This window comes from Vulpes vulpes, unplaced genomic scaffold (genome assembly GCF_048418805.1).
Source record: "Vulpes vulpes isolate BD-2025 unplaced genomic scaffold, VulVul3 Bu000000627, whole genome shotgun sequence".
NCBI classification, from domain to species: Eukaryota; Metazoa; Chordata; class Mammalia; order Carnivora; family Canidae; genus Vulpes; species Vulpes vulpes.
In genome coordinates, this window is record NW_027325667.1 from 1,646,191 (window position 1) to 1,665,912 (window position 19,722).

Sequence of the window (19,722 nt, forward strand, 5' to 3'; positions counted from 1 at the left end):
TTACTCCTAACTATAGTTGGCAGCTAAGTATTATCAAAGTACAAAAACCTTTTGGTTTGCTTATCTTCATCCTTCTGGCCCCCATTCCCATCTTCTGACACTTAAGCAAAAACAAAGCTATCCTGAATGTTGTCTCAGACCATGACTACTGCTGTGAATATAACAGTTTTAATCTCCTATTCACCCATGGATGAGCAAGTAAACAATTACCACTGTACGGGGATATAATGAGATATCAGAAACTTGTCCTACATACAGCCTAGGTGAGGACACATGCCATGTGGGCCATATGGAACAGGGACAACCAGGAGTTGTAAAAGGCTGGCTCTGTAGTGACAAGGATGTGGGTGTCCTCTGGTTCCCATGGAAGATGTCTTAAGTTTTGTCTAATTCTATAAGCTAGCAGGGAATGGAAACCAGACACCTAGGGATAAGCAGAAGCTGTGCCTAGTCCCTTAACAAGAAGGGTTGTCTAGCTGGGGGGCCTCCTCCACAGGAGCAGAGTCTAGTGGGGAACTTGTAAGGCCATTCAAGGCCCTCTGATCTTCCCCAGGGAACAAGACAGTTCTTAACACAGGGTCTCTATTTTAGGCCTAAGCCACTCTGGAAGAACCATGGTCTTTACCCTTATGCTTCAGACCAATTAGTACCACCTCTAAACACTTCAGAAGGCAGACTTCCTTCTACAGATTTCCTCTAATACTTCAATTCCCCAATTCCCCTCCTATCATTAATACTACCTCCAGTTTTAAGCCTCTTGCAATAATCAGGACTGCTGCTGACTTCATTCCAACCCTATCAGCCAAAGCCAGTTCATCAGGAATATATGCTAGTGGTGGGCTAGGTTCGAAGGAATCAAATAGACCATTGCAGAAATGGAAGAATTTTTTTTTCCAACATGCTCTAATCCACTCAGAATCTTGCACACTGAAGTCATCATACATACAGGGCAAAGTCAGAGCTTTTATATTTGAGTTTATTCTTCATTTAACTTTTAAAACACTACTATAGTTGAATATTAAAACAAAAACAATAGCAAGTAGTGAGCTATGATTATAGTCCTTCACTCATCCACTACTGCATATAAAATGCCAGCAGCAGTGTTATTCACCAGCCCCATTAAGAAGTCTGACACTGAACACCACCCCTAGGATGATGTTCATCATCCTCATATGCTTCCCCATTGTAATGGTGCCGTCTTTCCTGATTGGGATCAAAGTCCACAAGTTCTACCTGGTCCATTTCATCAGTCTCTTCTACTTCCTTCCTCTCAGGTAGGAGTTTTTCCAGCAAAGAAAGTTTATCAGGAGAGAGAAAGCCGTTCTCGGGGAAGTTTACCTTAAATTCGATGATTAGGCGACCCTTCTCATATGGTCTATGATAAATTGGCATGCCTTCATTTAACACACACTTGATATCCCCATGCTTGACAATCTGACCTGGATGAGAGGTGATGACGATGGTTCGGTTGTCAAGAGTAGATATTGGCTTTTGAAAGCCACACAGGGCTTCAACCAGCTGTATATCCATACACATGAAAAGATCTTCTCCTCGTCGAGTAAAAACAGCATGGTCCTTCTGATCTAAAACAATGATAATATCTCCTGGTTCAAGTCCTGGTTCTTGGTCTCCCTCACCATGGAAGCAGAGGTCAAGATTGAGGCTAAGTCTGTGATAAACAATACTTGTACTCTCAAAATAGGATGTATCCAAATCGGGTACTACTGCTATGCAGATACCAGGCTTAAATCTGCCTGCCCCCCTGCTCCCTACTAATCCTCTATTGGGGCTGATTGTTAGACTTCCAGATATTTAAAATGCTCTCCCCTCCAGTAGACTGTCCTTCCCTAAGGATATCCAGAAGCCCCCAAATTAAGGCAAGTACGGGCTACTGGAAAACTTCTAAGACCGATACTTCCCTCCTGCATGATACACAAGCGTGGATTCCCATGATAAGAATAATACAAATGGAAGGTGGTCAGTAACTCCTCTCCTCCAAAAAAAAAAAGCTACTTGTGACACCTGCTCTTGTCTAGAGGCCCAAAAATATAAATTCACTAGCTATAGTTGAGCAATTATACTTAGTTCTTAGTTGGGTAAAGAGGAATTGGAGCTAGTACAAATGCTTCTTGCTGGAACTAGAATATGGTCAAGAACAAGTCAATAGGTCAAAAACAAAAACCACCTGGCTTTCTAGAACTGACCCAGCTGTATTTTTGGACCAGTATTCAACATGAATAGCACTTAGTAACCTAGGTCCCTGGCTACTAGGTCTCTAAGAACTAACAAGCTCTGTTTCCAATAACTTTGTATTAGAGTTGGATGATGCTTTAAAGATTCTGGTTAGGATTCAACTGTACATCTGTTAAGTCAGATGATTCTACATCTTTGGCAATTAAGGAGTAGGAGTGACTTCAGTCTAACTACAGGCTACATTCCCAGGAAAGCTCTCTAATTGGAATTGCTACAATAGTTAAGATCTGGATGGTCTTATTTCTTCCGTTGACCAAGAGGCCAACAAGGGGGACAGGGATGGAAAGAAGACTTATAGTGCCGGTCTTCCTAGCAGTTCTATTGAATACCGGCAAACTTGTCACCCCACAACGATGGAATGAGGGCACTAAGATCTCTGTTGCCTACATGCAGATAAACTTCCAATGACCGAGTATCAGTAAGCAGCATGATTTTCCCCCTGAATCTTGTAGTTCTCTCCTGTTTCAATTTTTCCAGAAGATATTGAGAAATAGTCGGACAGGATGGATGGGTATTAAGCCTAAGACGAGGGCAAAAGAGCCATCGAACTTGGATCCAAGCCCAAAAATGCCTTAGGTCAAAGCATGCAGGTACTCTACACTCGCATCTGTTTGGCCACTGACTGTTGAATACTAAAGGGAGGATTGTGGGGGGAAAGTGGCTCAAATGAAGCAAATTCTGCAAGAGCTGGTAGCTGAAATGACTTAGGGTCTTGCTGCTCACCTGTAGCAAATGAGGCTATGTAAAAGGACCTCTATATCCATGGTGATACTTGAGTTCATGGAGCTGACCAGTCTGTACTGGCTAGGGAACAGATTCTTAGGAGTTTTTAGCTTGAGAAAATCCAGGATGACTGGCGATACCTACTCCATCTTTCTCCAAAACCAGCCAACCCAAATACCCAGCTTTATTTTGTGTTGTCTCAGTTTATGGTCTCAAGATTAAATTTGTACAAGAGGACTTAGCTGAACTAGTAAGATACATTAGGACATGCTGAAGTAGTATGATGGGCCGAGACCAGGGAAGGTCCGAGGTGCAGGTCCTCTGTTAGACCCAGACACCCTCAGGAATGGCCAGGCCTTGGAGTAATAGCTCCTGTTAAATTTACAAGGTTAAAGGGATAGAAATATTGGTGAAGGTCAAGACCCTTCTGCCAATAGATTTAGTCAAAATGAAAGCGAGAGGTTGTATGAAATAATAAATGATCCAGAAAGAATGTAAATTCTACTCTTGGTCTTCAATGTCCTGAGCTGTACACAGGACAGAAAAGGGAAGAGAGCAGACTTGAAGGGAGATCTCTGGGGTAGTGAGGACTTTGTGATCAGGATTTGGGTTATTGGCACAGGCACTTCCAACATGGCTTAAATGGCACCCTTGTGATGAGATGCACAGATCTTAAGTGCCTTTTCTTTCAAAGGGAAGAAGCTGTAAACCAATATCGAACTAGAACATGCATATTAACTACTCTATGTACTTAGGGCAAACGCAGCTGACGCCTGTAACAAATACATCAAAAACAAAGCAAATACCAAAATGGTAACTGTAGTGACTAAGTGGTGCAGCACTATAAAACTTCAACTTTTCAATACGCTTAAGTTTTTTCCTAATGTGGGGTAGGGGAGTAGGTAAAAACGTACCTGGAAGCCTGAAAGTCAAAAGCTGATAGCTTAACTCCTCACACATTAGCGTTTATTCACTTACAGAAAAACAAGATCTCACGGGCCATCCCATAGTTCTTTTCCAACTGATTGTATTAAGCCATACTTTGCTATCCTACTGAAAACAGGGAATTCATTTGTGTACAAGAAAACCCTAATCCTCAATCATCATAGGAACTTCTAGATAAAAGAGCCATTTGGTAAGTACTTTAAGACCTTGTGTCTCAACTCTCAGACCTATAGGCAGTTACTCCCAAACAGCACCTTACTCACATGGACATTGTAGGTTAAGTCTCAAATTAAACCTAAATTAAGACTAACCACTCCAACTGAAAATCCATCTGTAGGATTCACTTAGTTGATCTGGACTTAAGTATAACTTTGTCTTGGGAACAGATCATTTTTTCCCCCCAAACTTCTAAAGTGTTTTCTCAGAGCCTCTCAACTGATCATAATACTCTTCAGAAACTCAAAATTCCAAATTTAGTATAACATCATGAAACAGAACTATCATAGGCTCATTATGCCCAGGATGCAGAAAGTTCCTATAATTCTATGTTCTGGCTTTTTTTTTTTTCTGTAAACCTCTCAGATGTGATTATGCTGCTAATTTGTAGCAAAAAGGAAAACTTGGTATAGTGCTAAACAAAATAACTGACTCGTATATGTCCCGGTAGAATTTGGTATTGTGAAACGGTGAACTGAAAGTCCAGATTGCCGAAAGAGAAATGCTGGAGAATGCTAAAGAGACCGGAAGTAAAAAATCAGGGGTGAGTGGGCTAGTGGGGGTATGCGGCCAGGCAGGCCCTTGGGTACAGGGCCCAAAATAAGGGCTCCACCAGCATGGCTGAGGTGGTGGTCTACCATGATGCTCCTATCTTTCTAACGTTAACTGGGTCTCCTGTATCTTGGAGGCTTTTTGCCTGAGTTCTGACTAGTGTTGAAAGAAATCAGTTCACATATAAAAATAGACCCTTCATGTGTGGTTCTGGATGAACCTGGGGGTCCTGGTTTCCTCACAGCTTGGAGAAACCTCCAAGAAGTCTCCAATATGAGAAAACCTCAGAGCCAGTAGGAGACCTGAGTGTTCATCTCCATAATTCATGTTCATTCCTAAATAAATGGTGATATTTCTAGGGCTTCTGAAATGCCTGTACATCCTCCATAGTCCTGCTAGGGCTTGAGGCTGAGAAACAGAAGATCTAGGCATTCTCTGGTTCAATGAAATATTCAGGGGCTAAATATTCAACTACCCTCCCCCCCCCAAAGCCTGGCTCTTGCTCTCAGGCTAGGGTCTAAGAGGCTCCTGACACAGCCAGGATTAGACTGAGCCTAAATCTTGCACTGATTAGGCAGTGTTAGCCCCTGGGACAGGGAGGGAGAAGGAACATGTGAATGGCCAGTCTGGCTGCAGGAACACCATTCCTGAGGCTCTATGTCCACATGAAGCACCTCTACCTATGGTTACCAAAACCCAAGTGCCTCATCCTGGCAAGGAAGCCCGCCACATGGTTATGAAGCACCAAACATCATAAAAACTGGGCTCCTCCCAGGAGTTCGAATTCTCCGTGGTGGAGCAGGCCCCAGGATCCTTAATTCCTACTCCTGGGAATCCTCTGGCCTTGATGTGCAGCTGAGCTCAAAGGCAGCATCTCCTGTAGAAGTTGCAGCAGGCTTTCCTGGAGCATAGTACTGAATCTCACCTGTCCCAGATTCCTTGGGTGGGACCATCTTGGCTTCCTTGGTGGTGCCTTCACAGCCGAGAAACTGGGCCACTCTTCTCATAAGAGTTATCAGGTTTCTATGGTATGGTCCAGGAGAAGATAAAGCAGGGGAACCAGAACTGGTCTCTACCAAAAACAGCTAGCCGTCTAAACATGTGGCTCTAGGAGCCAGGATAGTTCACATAGGACCGGATAGTGAAGCTGCTTGATCTAAAGGGGCTTAAATTAAGATGGAATGAAGGAGCTTGTCAACGTGGAGTCCCTTTCTTGGAATATACTCTAAGACCTCCAGGACAGTAGAAACTCACCAGGCAGAACCTTACTCCACAAATTTCCTAGAGGTTCTAAATGAAATACTGGAGTTACCTTGGCAGCACAGAAAGGGGCGATGGGGCCCAGTGAAGTGGGCATGCTGGGGAGAATCTATTACAGGAGTCCAGAAATTGAATGGGAGATCCTGCACTTGTGAAGGCTATTGGGGACCCACTAGTGAGTGGGACATGGCAACCCTAAGTTCACTTCCTACAGGACTAGGTTAAAGGCAGGGGAAGTGTTCATGGAATTTGGCTCCCTAATTAGCAATGGGGATTATTCCACACCCTTATAGTGACCCAAGCAAAGTGGTCAGAGCAGTTGACTATTGTAGTCAAGGAACCATGACTTTCAAAGAACTGTAGAAATGATTGAGAACATGTCCGATATTAAGCAGCACGTTTGGCTGAATATTAGGATCAAAAGATTAAAGGGTAAGGGACATAATACTCAAGCCTAACTCCTGAGCCTGATCACCATATGCATTCAGTTTTCCAAGACTGTCTAAACTTGTTCTGTCCATACTACAGAAGGACTGTCAACATAATTGTTTTTTTTTCCCTTCAGGATGCCCAGCCAGTTCAGTGTCATGTTGACCATGCGGAGTAAGAAGAGGCTAGTATATAGGAGGCCTTGGTAAAACACATGTATCTCAGAGGGTAGGAGACAAACTCCAATTCTTCTGGAAATAAGTTCCCAAAATCTTGTAGAATTCAAGAGCTTAAGGTACACTGGGGCATCCCTTTGTAGGAAAAGAAATTGTGGCATCTTGCATCTACAACTGCAAAGAATCCCAGTGCCTGACAGGTGCCATGAGGGTTCTAGAGGCTATACTCTAGATCTAGGCATGTACTGTTCTAACCCACATACTCAATGACCTGGAAGAAGCTGTCAGCTTTGTTTGCGGTTGAGAGCTGAAAAGGGCTCTACAACACGTCCAGGCTGTGGAGCAAATGGCCTTGACATGAAACTTGAGCTGCATAATCCAGCAAACCTCAGGGCTGGTAGAGAGCTCGATGAGGAAAAAGGTGCACAGTGGCACTCATAGCACACCGTCCAGAGAAAATCAGATTGTGGGTTCCCAAGATCCTACCTAAAGGTATGCCATGTGCATATAGCCCCACAGAGAATGGTCCTAATGAAGCAAAACATTAGCCTGCTGTTTAAGCAGTTGAAGCAATAGTTTAGCAATGATCTGTGAGGATGGGTGCCATCCTTGAGGATTGAGAACCCTGAACAGAACTCTTCTGTGGTGGTCTATCCCAATAAAGAGAACATGGGTCTAGAAACCAAAGTGTAGAAGTAGGTGTGGTGATAATACTACCATTGCCACTGACCCATGGGGGACTTTGTGTTTACTATCTCAAACTTGGCTCTGCAGGGTTAGAGGCCTAGTTCCAAGAGAAGAGCTTGGGGGAAAGGATAGGAGGGAGGGCTCATTCTTGCCAGGGGACACAGCAAGGGTCCCATTGAATCCTAGGATATGACTGCAGCCCAGACAACTTGGATTCCTGGTATCCAGGACCCACAGGCAGGAAAAGTCATGACTGCAGCAGGGGTGGCTGACTCTGGCTGATCAGGTGAAGGTGTGGAGCTGCCAGTATACGAGGAGGGCAATGGGCAAAGTATGGTAGCCCAGTGATCTACTTGGACAACTGTATTCCCTTTCCCAGGTGTGACTATGAATGGACAAGTTTTGCAACCCAACCTGAGAAGAAGAAGTCTACTGGGGACTCCTCCTCAGGAATGAGGATTAATTCTCCCCTAAACCAGTGAGGGTAGCAAAGGTGGTGACTGAGGGTCAGGGGAATCTTTGGAGATGGGAGAAGACAAGGTCCTGGGACCAAATGCAGTGACACTGGCTATGCATCATATTGCTAGCCCTTTCCTCCCTTTCCTGAGCTCAGGAAGAAGGGGCCTACCAGGGCCTAGGAAGAGCTGTTCCCCCAAAACTCAGACCAAAGAGGTGTCACTCTGCCCTCTGCTTGATAGGTTTCAGACAATGGCCAACGTGACTCCAATTCCTGACCGTCCGCAAGTTCTCCAGAAATGCTCCTTTCTTCCTTGGAAGGGCATTGATCCACTCTAAGAAATCTGGAAGCTCAGGGCAGCCCGGGTGGCTCAGCGGTTTAGCGACGCCTTCAGCCCAGGGCCTGATCATGGAGACCTGGAATCGAGTCCCACCTCAGGCTCCCTGCATGGAGCCTGCTTCTCCCTTTCCCTCTGTATCTCTCTCTCATTAATAAATATTAAAAAAAAAAAAACCTGGAGGCTCTAACTCCCCTCACAGCAAGGGGTCTATCCCCCGCCTGATCACAGAAAACATGCCAACCTGCTCACAAATGGAGTCTTAACACAGTATTTAGTAGGATGTAGGCCAATGTTTCTTGGAGAGGCTCAGAGGTGCTTGCGCTGAAAGATGATTCAGTGGCCTTGGAAATGAAGTAGATTGGAATTTTGAAGGATTGTATACTCAAAGCAAAAGTCAAATAGGTCAGCTTACCAGACTTAGAGTTGCTTTTCTCAGACATCCCAGAACTTGAAAAGCTGTTTTCCTGTGGCATCTGTGCATCTGATCACAGGCACAGCCATAATAGGAATCAATTATGGAAGCTACCAGTAAGTAGACTTGTAAGTAGACTTGTTCTTTCTCAGGACCGTAGTCCAAGGAAAACCTCCTAAATCCTTTCTTACCTGAATTTTTACTGGTATTAAACATGAGCCCAAAGAAAATAGCACATGCCTCAATATGGGTAGCCCTTACAATGGGAGAGGAATGTCCCCTCTGATCATTAGACACTTCGTGGGAGCAGGTGTTCAAGAACTCCCCTGCCTCTAGTGGAGGGTGGAATTTCCCGACACTTGCATTGCCAGATCTCCTTGTCCTAAAATAATCCATATATCAAGATCATTGGGAACAAGTGATTCTCAGGGTCCAAGCCCTTCAGAGAGAAAAGGACCAGTGGAAGTTAATACTAGGATGTTGGCAGGAGGCTTCTTGAAGGAAATTAAAATGGAGACTTGACATTGTACATCCTATGTGTCAAATACACAACAGCATGTACTTAGGTCATAGAGGGTCTTCACTACCCTAAAAATGCTATTCCACCAAGAGTAGACCCCTGAAGTAAACTATGAACTCTTAATGAACCTAAAACATCCCCAGATATTACAATATTGTAAATAAGATATTACAACTTTATTGGATGTGGATATTACAGCCCTATTGGAGGATGCTGATAATGGAGGTACCTATGCACCTGTGGGGCAGGAGGTATATGGAAAAATCTCTACCTTCCTCTGTTTTGTTCTAGGTCTTGAAATCCCACATTCCTCTTTGGATCCAGGGCCCTGTCTCACTCCCACTACCTCTGACTGGGGCATCTCTCCTTGCAGTTCAAGTCTCCACATGGCATCTTTCATGACCACCCCCTAAGTTCTCCAGAATCCCATGCCAGGGAGTGTCAAGTCTTCCAAAGCTAGACCCATGTCTGTGAGTGTACTGCCAGCACATCAGTTGCTCACTTTAGGAAGCAGGGTTAACTCCCTTTCGAAAAGAAAGCTGTTTCATGGGCAATTCCCAGTGTGAACACTTCTACTTTAATGGAACAGCTTATTCTAAGGATACAGAGTGTGTTGGTGATAATCTTGTACACACTTCAGAATTTTTTTTGGCCCTCAAGTGCCAAGCTGGCCTGTTAAGTTCCTCCCACCCCCCCACCCCCAAGCTGGCCAGTTGAAGGTTGACCTACTTTCACAGCTAGTTGAAACCCTATGACATGTGGTGTAGTATTTGGGTTCTCCTTTTTTCCTTTTTTTTTTTTTTTTAAGATTTTATTTGGGCAGCCCCTGTGGCTCGGCCATTTAGTGCCACCTTTGGCCCGAGGTGGAATCCTGGAGACCCAGGATCGAGTCCCGCATCAGGTTCCCTACATGGAGCCTACTTCTCCCTCTGCCTGTATCTCTCTCATGAATAAAATATTTTTTAATATTTCTATTCACGAGAGAAAGGCAGAGACACAGGCGGAACAGGTCTCTGTTCAATGGACTAAAAGTATAATCTTTGTAACACTTCTGGTCCCAGTGAACAGACCTGCTAAGCATCACCTAGGTCAGCTTGTAGTTCCTGACCAGATAGCCAGAGGAGTGTATGGCCTCCCATCACTTCATTTCCTCCTCCACTTCCTCCCCCTAGCAGGGCCCAGTCACAGTACAGATCTGGCCACTTCAACCAAATGGGGGACTTCCAGGGCACGGCCACTGGAGGTCCAGTGTGGGGTAGAGCTGCAAAATCACTGGCAAGGGCTGCCTATGAAGAATACACCGTCCAATCAAATGGTGGGATGACTCCTGAAATCACTGACCACTGGAGCCTGTCAGACAAGTATTCCCCTTTAAGGTAAACCTTAAGGATGCAAGGCCTATACTTCATAGCTGCCCTAGCCCTCACCTGTCCTACTGAAGTCCACCTCACATGTGTAGAGGAACAGCTTCCCAGTCCCTAGTGGGCAAACTTAGAAGTGGGAGACTGGAAGAAAGAACTAGTGCCCATCACTGCAGGCAGTCTCCGGGGGCTACTGGCACTCACTTTTACTCCTCCACTATCCATCCTAAATTCTCTTTACCAACCCACACCTTCCCTGGTCTCAGTGACTAACTTGATGATATGACTCAAACTCTCATTCCTGAGGGGTCTGAGTGCCTGATACTCCTCCCTTCTCAGGCTGGTGTTGCTGTACTAGTCATTCTTTCACTCAAGTGGGACAACATGTCCAAGAGGACTACTCCATGCCCTAGATCCCCTCCTGCTGCCTGATATCAAAGAAGCCCTATTGCATTTTGATGATCAGGGCCAATGCTCCTACCAGAATAGTGGCCCTTTTTGTCTGCTGGTTTCGGACACAAGGAACCCAAGATCCCCAGTAACAGTTAAGATTGGAAGGTCAACAGGATCCTATGGCAAGAGTGTGCTATTCTTGAACAGAATCTATTATAGAAGAAGCAAGAGTTGCAGGGACAGGAAGCACGAAGTCCCCAGCGAGTCAGTTATGGCAAAGGGGGGAGGTGCTCTGCTATTTCAACCTCTTGGTTTCTATACCCATGTGTCCCTTCCCCTAGGGACCTAGCCCCTTAGAGACCTCTGTTTGCATGCATCCAGGAGGATACCTGTCCTTGCAGAGGGTTGCCTCTGAGCTAGTGCTATAGCTATGTCTTCAGGAAGCTGTTCCAATGCTCTATCAGACCAGCACCCCCTGAAAGGCCTAGCATAAGCTTCAGCCACTAGATTCCAGGATTGTCTCCTCAGCATCTTCCACCAGAGAGGAAACCTTAGAGCCAACCCCCCAAGGTAGCTCACAATATCTCAATATTGTGCATAAGATAGTGACCCTTTTTCTAAGGAACCATTCTGCCAGGCCGTGGTCCCTTCTAACTTTTGTTAACTGTGTCCAGTGTCCTAGGGCTGAGTTATAAATGGATTCCAGAAAGGCCATGGCACAGCTTCTTGGACTGGAGAACCTGAAGACTGCTAGAAAGTGGTAGAGCTCTATCATTGGTGGTCCTGAATCCCACCGTCTCTCCTGGTATCAGGGTCTCTGACATGTCACCATGTTGTCACCAGAACTCCTTGTTTGGCCTCTGTTAGCCTGAACCCGAGGTCTTGCCACATATACCCTCACCTCTGCCCCCACCACATGCTCCAATCTGTGTTTGGTGGCTCTTAAGCAAGAGGTACTTTTCCCCCATGTCCTGTGACAAAAATCCCAAAGGTTCACAGCTAGCTCCTTGCTCAGCTGCAGACCTACTCTGCAAATATATCCAAGTGAGTATGACCTTGGCCAACTTTGGGTATCCTTCAAGGACAAAATGTCCTTGTCTGTCCTTGACCCTTGATTTGATTTTTTTTATAAAAATAGTGACACATCTTCCCATTGCCAAGTAACATCGAGGGATGGGAAAGCACAAGTTTTTAGAGCTTTGAATGAAAGACCTTTGTACTGCAGGCCAAAGGAAATTATCTTAGATCCCAAAGGGTGTTGTGTTCCCAGGCTGTTTTTTTTTTTTTTTTTTTTTTTTTTTTTTTTTTTTTTTTTTTTTTTTACATGATGTCCCCAGTGGATTCTGATTTGGACGGATCCAATTGTTATGTTGATGGGCATCTGATTTGGGAACAGTAGGAGAGGGGCCTGATGGTGTCATCAGCTCTGAAAGTCCTTGGTCTTGTAATCACAAGATGGTTCTAGGAGGCTAGAAGTAGCTCCTCTACTTCCAACTAAGCCTGGGCGAGAGATTCCTTCATAGGATATAGCAATACTAACCTGGTTGATAGTAAGGAGGTCATGAGGGAAAGGCTACCAGGCCACACTGGTGACTAAAGCTGCCATGGATAGGGGCAAGTTCATGTGCATGAAGAATTAAAAGCCCAGGAGTACTGGTTCCAGGATGAGAAGGACTATCCTGGGAATGGTTCTGATAGCTTCCCAAACTGACTTCTCTACCAGTGCGTCTTGGCCACAGCCTCTAACTGCTGCTTGAACTTATAGACCATATCCCCCTCCAAATCAAATGGTGCAAAGGGCCCTATCTCAAATGAAGTAAACCATCTGGTGGAACAAATGCTTCTAGGTCTTGAAGTAATGGAAAAATGCTGCCAAGGATGAAACCTGATGGGGCTCTTCTGAGAGCTGCTCCCTGCACAGGGGCAGTATCCTTAACTGATGCTCCTCTGCAGTCCTCACCAGCACTAGAGCTCTGGGATTGCTTGAAGTACCTTGAATCTGACCACTGCTGTGAGGGTGAAGTAGAGGGGCAACCTGTCTGGAGGGGAAAGGTTCCCCCACACACATTTGAAACTGGACACTTAGGCTCCTGAGGTACAGGCTTGACCCAGTTGTGCTGTGAGGCCCCCCTCTCCCTTTTCTGCCTTACATAACCAGTAAGAAGGGGACCCCAGGATGTTTCTGACCCTTTGTGAGCCTGGCCCGCTCTTCTAGAGGCCCTGGATTTGACACTAACCATGTTTGATAGGAGTTGAAGAAAATGATTCAGTCTTTTGTGACTAATGGTTTTTCTTCAAACCATCCCACCTGCTTTCAGTTTCTGATGGGTTCCTTTGTGCTGATGGAGATGTAGGAGAGGAGCTTATCCTTTGTAACAAAAGACTAAGTGATCTCTCATTTACTCAAAATCAATGTTTTCTTAATGTGTCTGAAGTTTCTGATGCAACTGTATATTATAGGCTATAACTCCTATTTCCAGTATACAATGCTACTAATAAAAACAGAACCTGAATATATTAAGATGTTCCCAGTGCTCAGTGCTCCATGAGCTACCAGAATATGGACCAGTCTGGAAGCACGGAGTGCCCAGCCAAAGGATAGATCTTGCTTCCTACTGCATCATTGGCACTTCACTTCACCCCTTGTCATCTCCCCAGTTCCCAACAAAGCTTGAGGGGCAGGAAGGCAAAGCTTGAGGATGTCTCCTCCTACCTCAAAACCCTCTCAGTTCAAATTCCTCCCCTCTCAGGAGGAAGAGAGCAGACCTTAAGAGGTGTGACTTCCCAGGAACATGGAGAAAGGCTTTCAGACTTTATTGGGCCCTAGAGAAGTGGAACTGTACATTTTGAGATCCTCTGTAGGAAGTTAGGCTGGGCATCTTTACCTAGCATGCCATGACTTCCTTCCCAATCATGTAAGGGGTGGGGGGGGAAATGTCACAGGACTCCAGGGTTGGGCTGTGGAGTGAGGTGGTCCAGCTTCCAGTATAACTGACAGGGAGCCACAGTGAATAGCTAGTTGGGGCCCAGTCTAGTGGTGGTTCAGAAAGCCGGAAGACCTAGATGAGACTCCACACCTGTTCTCAGGGCTCCGCTGGGAGTATTATTGGAAACAATTGGTTTCTTGACTGCTAAGAAACCTAATTCAAGACCAGGTACTGGGGAGGAATCCTTGGCTTGGGACTATAACAATGGTGTAATTCGGTGTGTTGGCTCCAGGCTTAGCACTGTGGGTCAAGCCCACATTGAGTTTCTTTGCTGAGGTTGGTTGGGTGCATGGCTGAATTTTCATGCAGCCCCAGCCAGGTCTCTTAATATCCATCACCTGTAGGACAGAGCCCAGGCAGGCTTGCTTTTTAAAACTAGAAGGCACATTGAATTCTATGTCGAATACAGCATTCCAGAAAAGTCTTTCGGGGGCTATCCCCTCACCAATGCTTCTGGATGTTTTTAGAATATAGACTCTCCTGGTCTTTCACCTTAATGTTCTTGTCAGTTTTCTTGACAACCCCTGGGTTGGAACTTCTGTTCCTCATGGCTCTAGGTGAGTCTTTTGACTCCTCTTAAATCCGGAGGCCAGAGCACCACAGGACTTCAAGGAGAACCTTCTGTGGGTTGTGGAATATCCAAGTTCCTACCAGGTCATCGTGGACTTCTCCACGAAGGGCTGAGGTGCCACTTGTTTTCCTGTACTTCAAGTTTGAGTCTGATCCTCCTGCTTCTTCCTTGCCCGGGTTCTGCTCTCCTTTAGATACACTCCCCTGATCTGTACCCTCACCCTCTGTGCTGCTGCTTCATCTCCTTTGCTGGCTCCTTTTTCTACCATGTTCTCCTTAACAGTTCTGTTCCATGGGACTCTAAACTGTTTATCCTGAGAATTCTCTCCAGGATGACAAACGAAAGCCCCGGTGACCTAATACCTCTAGATCTCTTTTCCACCTTGCAAATGACCAGCCTGAACAGAGCTTCAGACCCAGGTATATTCATCTACCTGTTTCATGATCTCTCCCATCACAAAATGGATCTTGTGTGCATTCTCTCCAAACCTATCTTCCCTTTCTGATAGCATTCTGCACCTAGATGGCCAGGTCGGAACCACACTGCTGGATTCGTCTCTCTACCTAGCCATGCACCTAAATCTAATCCGAGTCTGGATTCTAATCCTCTAGAGTTTGGATTTAAGCAACAGGTGAAAGATTGGTTTGAATTAGTCTTCATCTCTTTCTCCCTGTTCACTACAGCAGCATTCTAACTTAATCCTCCTTTTTAAGCTTACCTCCTTCCAACACTTAATTCTACATAGTCTTACCTATATTCCACTTAATTGCCTTATATTTGTCATGTTTCTAATGTTGAGCAACAATACAGGGCAGGGCACAAAAGCAAGGGCTGTTTTCTTAGGAAACTGGTCCTCCAAGCTCTCTGGCTGTCTCCCTAACAGCTCTCCTGCCCTTACTGCTGCTACTTGCTCATCCTAAGGGGATGACAGGCAGGGCTGCTGGAATGCGAGCCTCTCAGGGGATCCGGAGACTAAATAAGGGGCCTGCCAGAGCTTTGCCCCTTTGAAGAGCCTTATTTTCTTCTGGAAGCTTCCTATGTCCTTCAGAAAGGGATCTTGAGAATGGAGTATCTCCAATTCAGGAAGCCAGGGAGAGAATTGGGTTACAGATTAAAAAAGATAGGGCAAGGAAGAGCAGCAGCAGAGGGACAGAGGGATTTGACCTCACCATGGAAACCAGTGCCTGGTAGGGAGCTTGGGGAAGCAGTGGAGGGCTGCTAAATACTGGAGGGGTGGAGCCTTGTGCACATGTGGGAGAGCCAAGCAGTGAAACTCTTCATACTCCTTGTTGAACTCCCTAATTTCTACTTTAACCTGGCAATTGTTAGACAGCCGAGCCTTGTGTAGTTCTCCATTGATTATGAGCAGTCCTGTGGATCCCTAAATGGGGAAATACAGTATGGTCTTTAATTAGCAACTCTATTTCCTCCTCAAAGTGAGGGGAAAATAGCTGCCCTTGCAGTGCCCATAGAGAGCCAGGCTCTGTCCTAGAATGTTAAATCAATAGTTCTTGTGGTCTCTGAGGATTAAACGGTGATGGGTAGAGATGCTCTCTTCATTAACTAGTAGAGCTCTATGTAAAGCTTCAGTGTATCACTTGATTCAAATAAACCCATATTGGACAGATTTTTCCAGGGACTGAAAAAGGCAAGATGCTTCCAGTAAAACAAAGTATAAAATTCCTGATGCTGGTTCTTAGCTGTAACTGAATAAACATGAAGCTTGTCTCTAGATCCCTCTAGAGAGATCTCATTAACTATGCGTGGGATGCAAGAGGTGGATGGAGCCTCCAGTATAACCTAAGAGACCGTCAGTAGCTCCTGCTGATCCCAGGAAACCTGCAAGTAAACTTCATAAATATGTTCATAAAGCACTGTCTTAGTACTGAAGTCTAGTACCCAATCTCTACTATAGACAGTATTTGCTTATGCAACTTAAGTAAACATCAGCTCACTAAGACTCAATCTTACAAATGGAATTCTGGTTAGTCCATCTTTTTTTCTTAAGATGTTTCAGTAGGATTCATGGTGATGGGAGTACTGTGGTCCTAGACAACTTGTGTATGAGGAGGTAATGTAGAAGATCTCTCTACTCAAAAGTATACAGAAGCCATCCTCCCACTTCAGGCGGAGTAAATGGGCTTGGTGCTTGACTTGCTCAAAGCAACACAACTAGTTACTGGTGCAGAAGGAATGGGGTATGCAGCCTCCCAATTAGGCTGAAGGCCTTTACTACCTGATGCTGGGGATCAAGAATTGAACTGTGCCTTAGATTTACCACAGACCTGGTACATTTGGGCTAACCTCCCAGATTGTGATGCTAGGTTTCCTGCACCTGTATACAAGGATGACCTCCTGGGGTTTTATCAAGTCTCTTCCATGGATGATAGAGTAGATATGGAGGATACTAAGTGAAAGCTAATAATGTGATGGGCATCCTGCTGGAATGCTAACTGAACTCGTGGGAAATGCCACTAACTAGACTTGCTGTGTTCAGGTTCTCTGGGGAAACGAGATAAATCAGATAAAAAGCTGGATCATGCAATTGTGTGGAGGTGGACAAGTCCCAAAATCTGCAGGGTGACTTGGTAAGGTATATACCCATGAGAGCTAATCATGTGGTTCCCATCCATAAGGCCATGAGGCTCAAGATCCAAGAAGAGCCAATGTTCCAGTCAGTCCAAAACCAGAAAAACTGACATCCGTGTGAAGGCAAGGCAGGAAGAATTATCTCCCGGAGAGGGTCAGTCTTTTATACTCAGGTCTTTAACAGCCCTCTTTAGTGTGAATGGCCCTCATCCACTCTGCTTTACTTATTCCACCAATTTGTGTTAATCTCCAGAAATGCTTACAGTTACCCCCCAGAATACTTGACCAAATATCTAGGCACCCAGTGACCCAAATAAGTGAACATAGGTAGCCATCACCCATGCCAAGTCTAAATACTCTAGATGAGGCCTTGTGTTCCTAGTTAAAATTGAACTACAGCAGTAGAAAATGGCCTGTAAGGAAAAATCTTAGAGATGATCCACTTAGGTAAGAGGATACTATCATATATACTAAAGCCCTCTCTCATGGAGTAGAAAATGCTATGGTCTAACACCTTGCCTGTAGCTTGATTGGAGGACATTCTTAAAACTCCTTTTTTGATGGTCACAGCCTGGGTCCTGTTCTGGTTTCATGGTCTTTGCAACTAGCACTTTAGAATTCAGTGTCCATAAGGGTGATATCAGGAGATGTTTGCCAAACTGGTGGTTCTCAAACAATAGTATACGACCCTCTGCCTGTATGCCACAGTCTCCCTCCTACTCCATAAGATGGGTTAATGTGACTCTTGAATAAGACAACCATATTTAAAGGCTTTAGCATCCTTATTCTGAAATGTTGAAGAGGTGGTACTATTAGTCTTATCAAAAAAGTCTATAACCCAGTGTCCTCCCAAATTAAAAACATTTTGGCTTTGAAACCTGTCTCAGGCCACTTAAGAATATATAGGTCTCTAGGAATTTTCCAGTAACATCCAGGCTTTTCTGTGAGGTCAGTCTAGTATAATATGCCATTTTATAGGGTTGGTGGTGCTAATGGACTCCTAAGGTTGTTTTCAGGGTGAATGAGTAGACCAATACATTTTGGGGAGAGACCAAGCTTGGCCCTAAGGGTAGTTTCTGCCACTATGATAGATGGCACTGAATACCTTTGCTTATAAAATGCAGCATTGGGAAGAACAAAAACAATACAAGGATCAGTGCTAGGAACAGTAAAAATTGTTTTCTATAGGAGCTTTAGTCTGATTGTCACATGACCTTTAAGAATGAGCACACTAATGTAAGACCACGACAACTGACTTTCTGATCACTTAAGCATCTAATCCAAGAATGAGCCATTGGGCTTCAAACATGAATGATCGTGTCTAGAGTTTACTTCCTATAGGGAATAGCTTATACCAGCCCCTCAAGTAGGTGAGGGGGACTGGGTATGTATGTGCTGAAACAAAGGCAAACACTGGAGGCCTTCAGCTGAAGCTTTCAACACTACCTTCCCTGGCCATCAGCTTAGCTGTGTGGCTGTTACCAAAAGCAACACTGCTTGATGCCCTGTTTTAGATCTTTTCTCTTTCGGGTAAGTGAGGAGCCTTCTGAAAGCAGTGTTTTTGCCACAAGCTGGTGAAAAGATACCCTGTCCCTCTTTACCGTCATGCGGAGTCTAGCATTCCCCTTCCCCTGGGAAGTTCTAATATTTCTGGTTGTCTACACAATGGACTTCTTGGATCAATTAACCAAATGGCTAATGAATCTACCTACCAAGGCACTAAGTGTAAGGGATGCATCTGTGAACAAGATGGACAAGGCTTCTGCTCTAGTGTGAAGGGAAGCCTAAGAGGGCAACATGACTTAATGGGGTTGGGAGGAGTAGGCTTTGGTTAGCTGTAACACCTTTCCCCTCAAAATCTTCCCTTTGCCTCTATACAAGTTGTATAAACTCAATAAATCTTAGCTGGGGTAGACCCCTTCCACTCCAAGTCTGCTGCTTCTACAGTAATGAGTGATGCCATTCTAATTCACTTGCAATCAAACCTGAGCTCTGGCAACACTCTTGAGCAGAAGCAATTTTCCTTTGGCTTTTCCTACCTAGTTCTCCACATGTGACACTTGAAGAAAGGTTTTGCCTTAAAGATGAGACATTAGTTCTATCAATAGCCAGCATCAAATATTTTACTGTATTTCAGCAAAACTTTTTATTCCATGGTCTCTACTGGATTCCCCCCTAATCAGGCTCTAAGATAGAAGACTTTGAGACAAGGGCTTTGAGTGGGAAGAAATGCTGGCAAAGAAATTGGGGAGGTGATCTAGAAAGATGTGACAGCAAGCAGGACGCGGAGGTTCCTCATAAACCAGTTGCTATGCGGATAAATGAGACTAATCCTCCAGAAAAGTTTTAGGAATTAGTATAAAACAGACTTCAGAATTATCCTGGACTGAGAAATATGGGTTATGTATACTCCTGACACTTATTAGTCACTTAGAGTACCTCTGGTGAGCTGTTAATTCTAAGCTTACCATGTTAGACAACATGGGTTCTGTAGCCCAAGGGCTGCCTCCAAAGAAGATGCAGGATTCAGGATGTCAGCCCAGGGTGCATAGAACTTGACATGAGGATTCAAGGAACATGGTGGAGGATTGACCATGTATTTCCACTAAGGATTGAAGTAGTAGGTATTAAAAAGGCCTCTTTAAATATTGCCCACAATGCAGAGTAGGAGCTGATACTAGTGGATTGTAGAGCTAGAGGTGGATTTTTGTCCTTTTGCATTAAAATGGTATCTTTAGAGGGAGGGGAAGACTCAAGTGTTAGCATCTTCCTCAGATGAAGAGGGGTGAGTAGTAGAATTGGCCTTGTTCTGTCTTGAATCAAGCAAGCGCTTCATGGAAATCTCTTGAAA

At 44.8% G+C, this 19,722-nt stretch overlaps 1 pseudogene; it reads right to left on the bottom strand.

The window, feature by feature from the left end:
• Nucleotides 1-923: 923 nt before the first annotated feature.
• On the bottom strand, nucleotides 924-14,260 carry LOC140596352 (dnaJ homolog subfamily A member 1 pseudogene; annotated as a pseudogene).
• Between the last annotated feature and the right edge of the window lie 5,462 nt (nucleotides 14,261-19,722).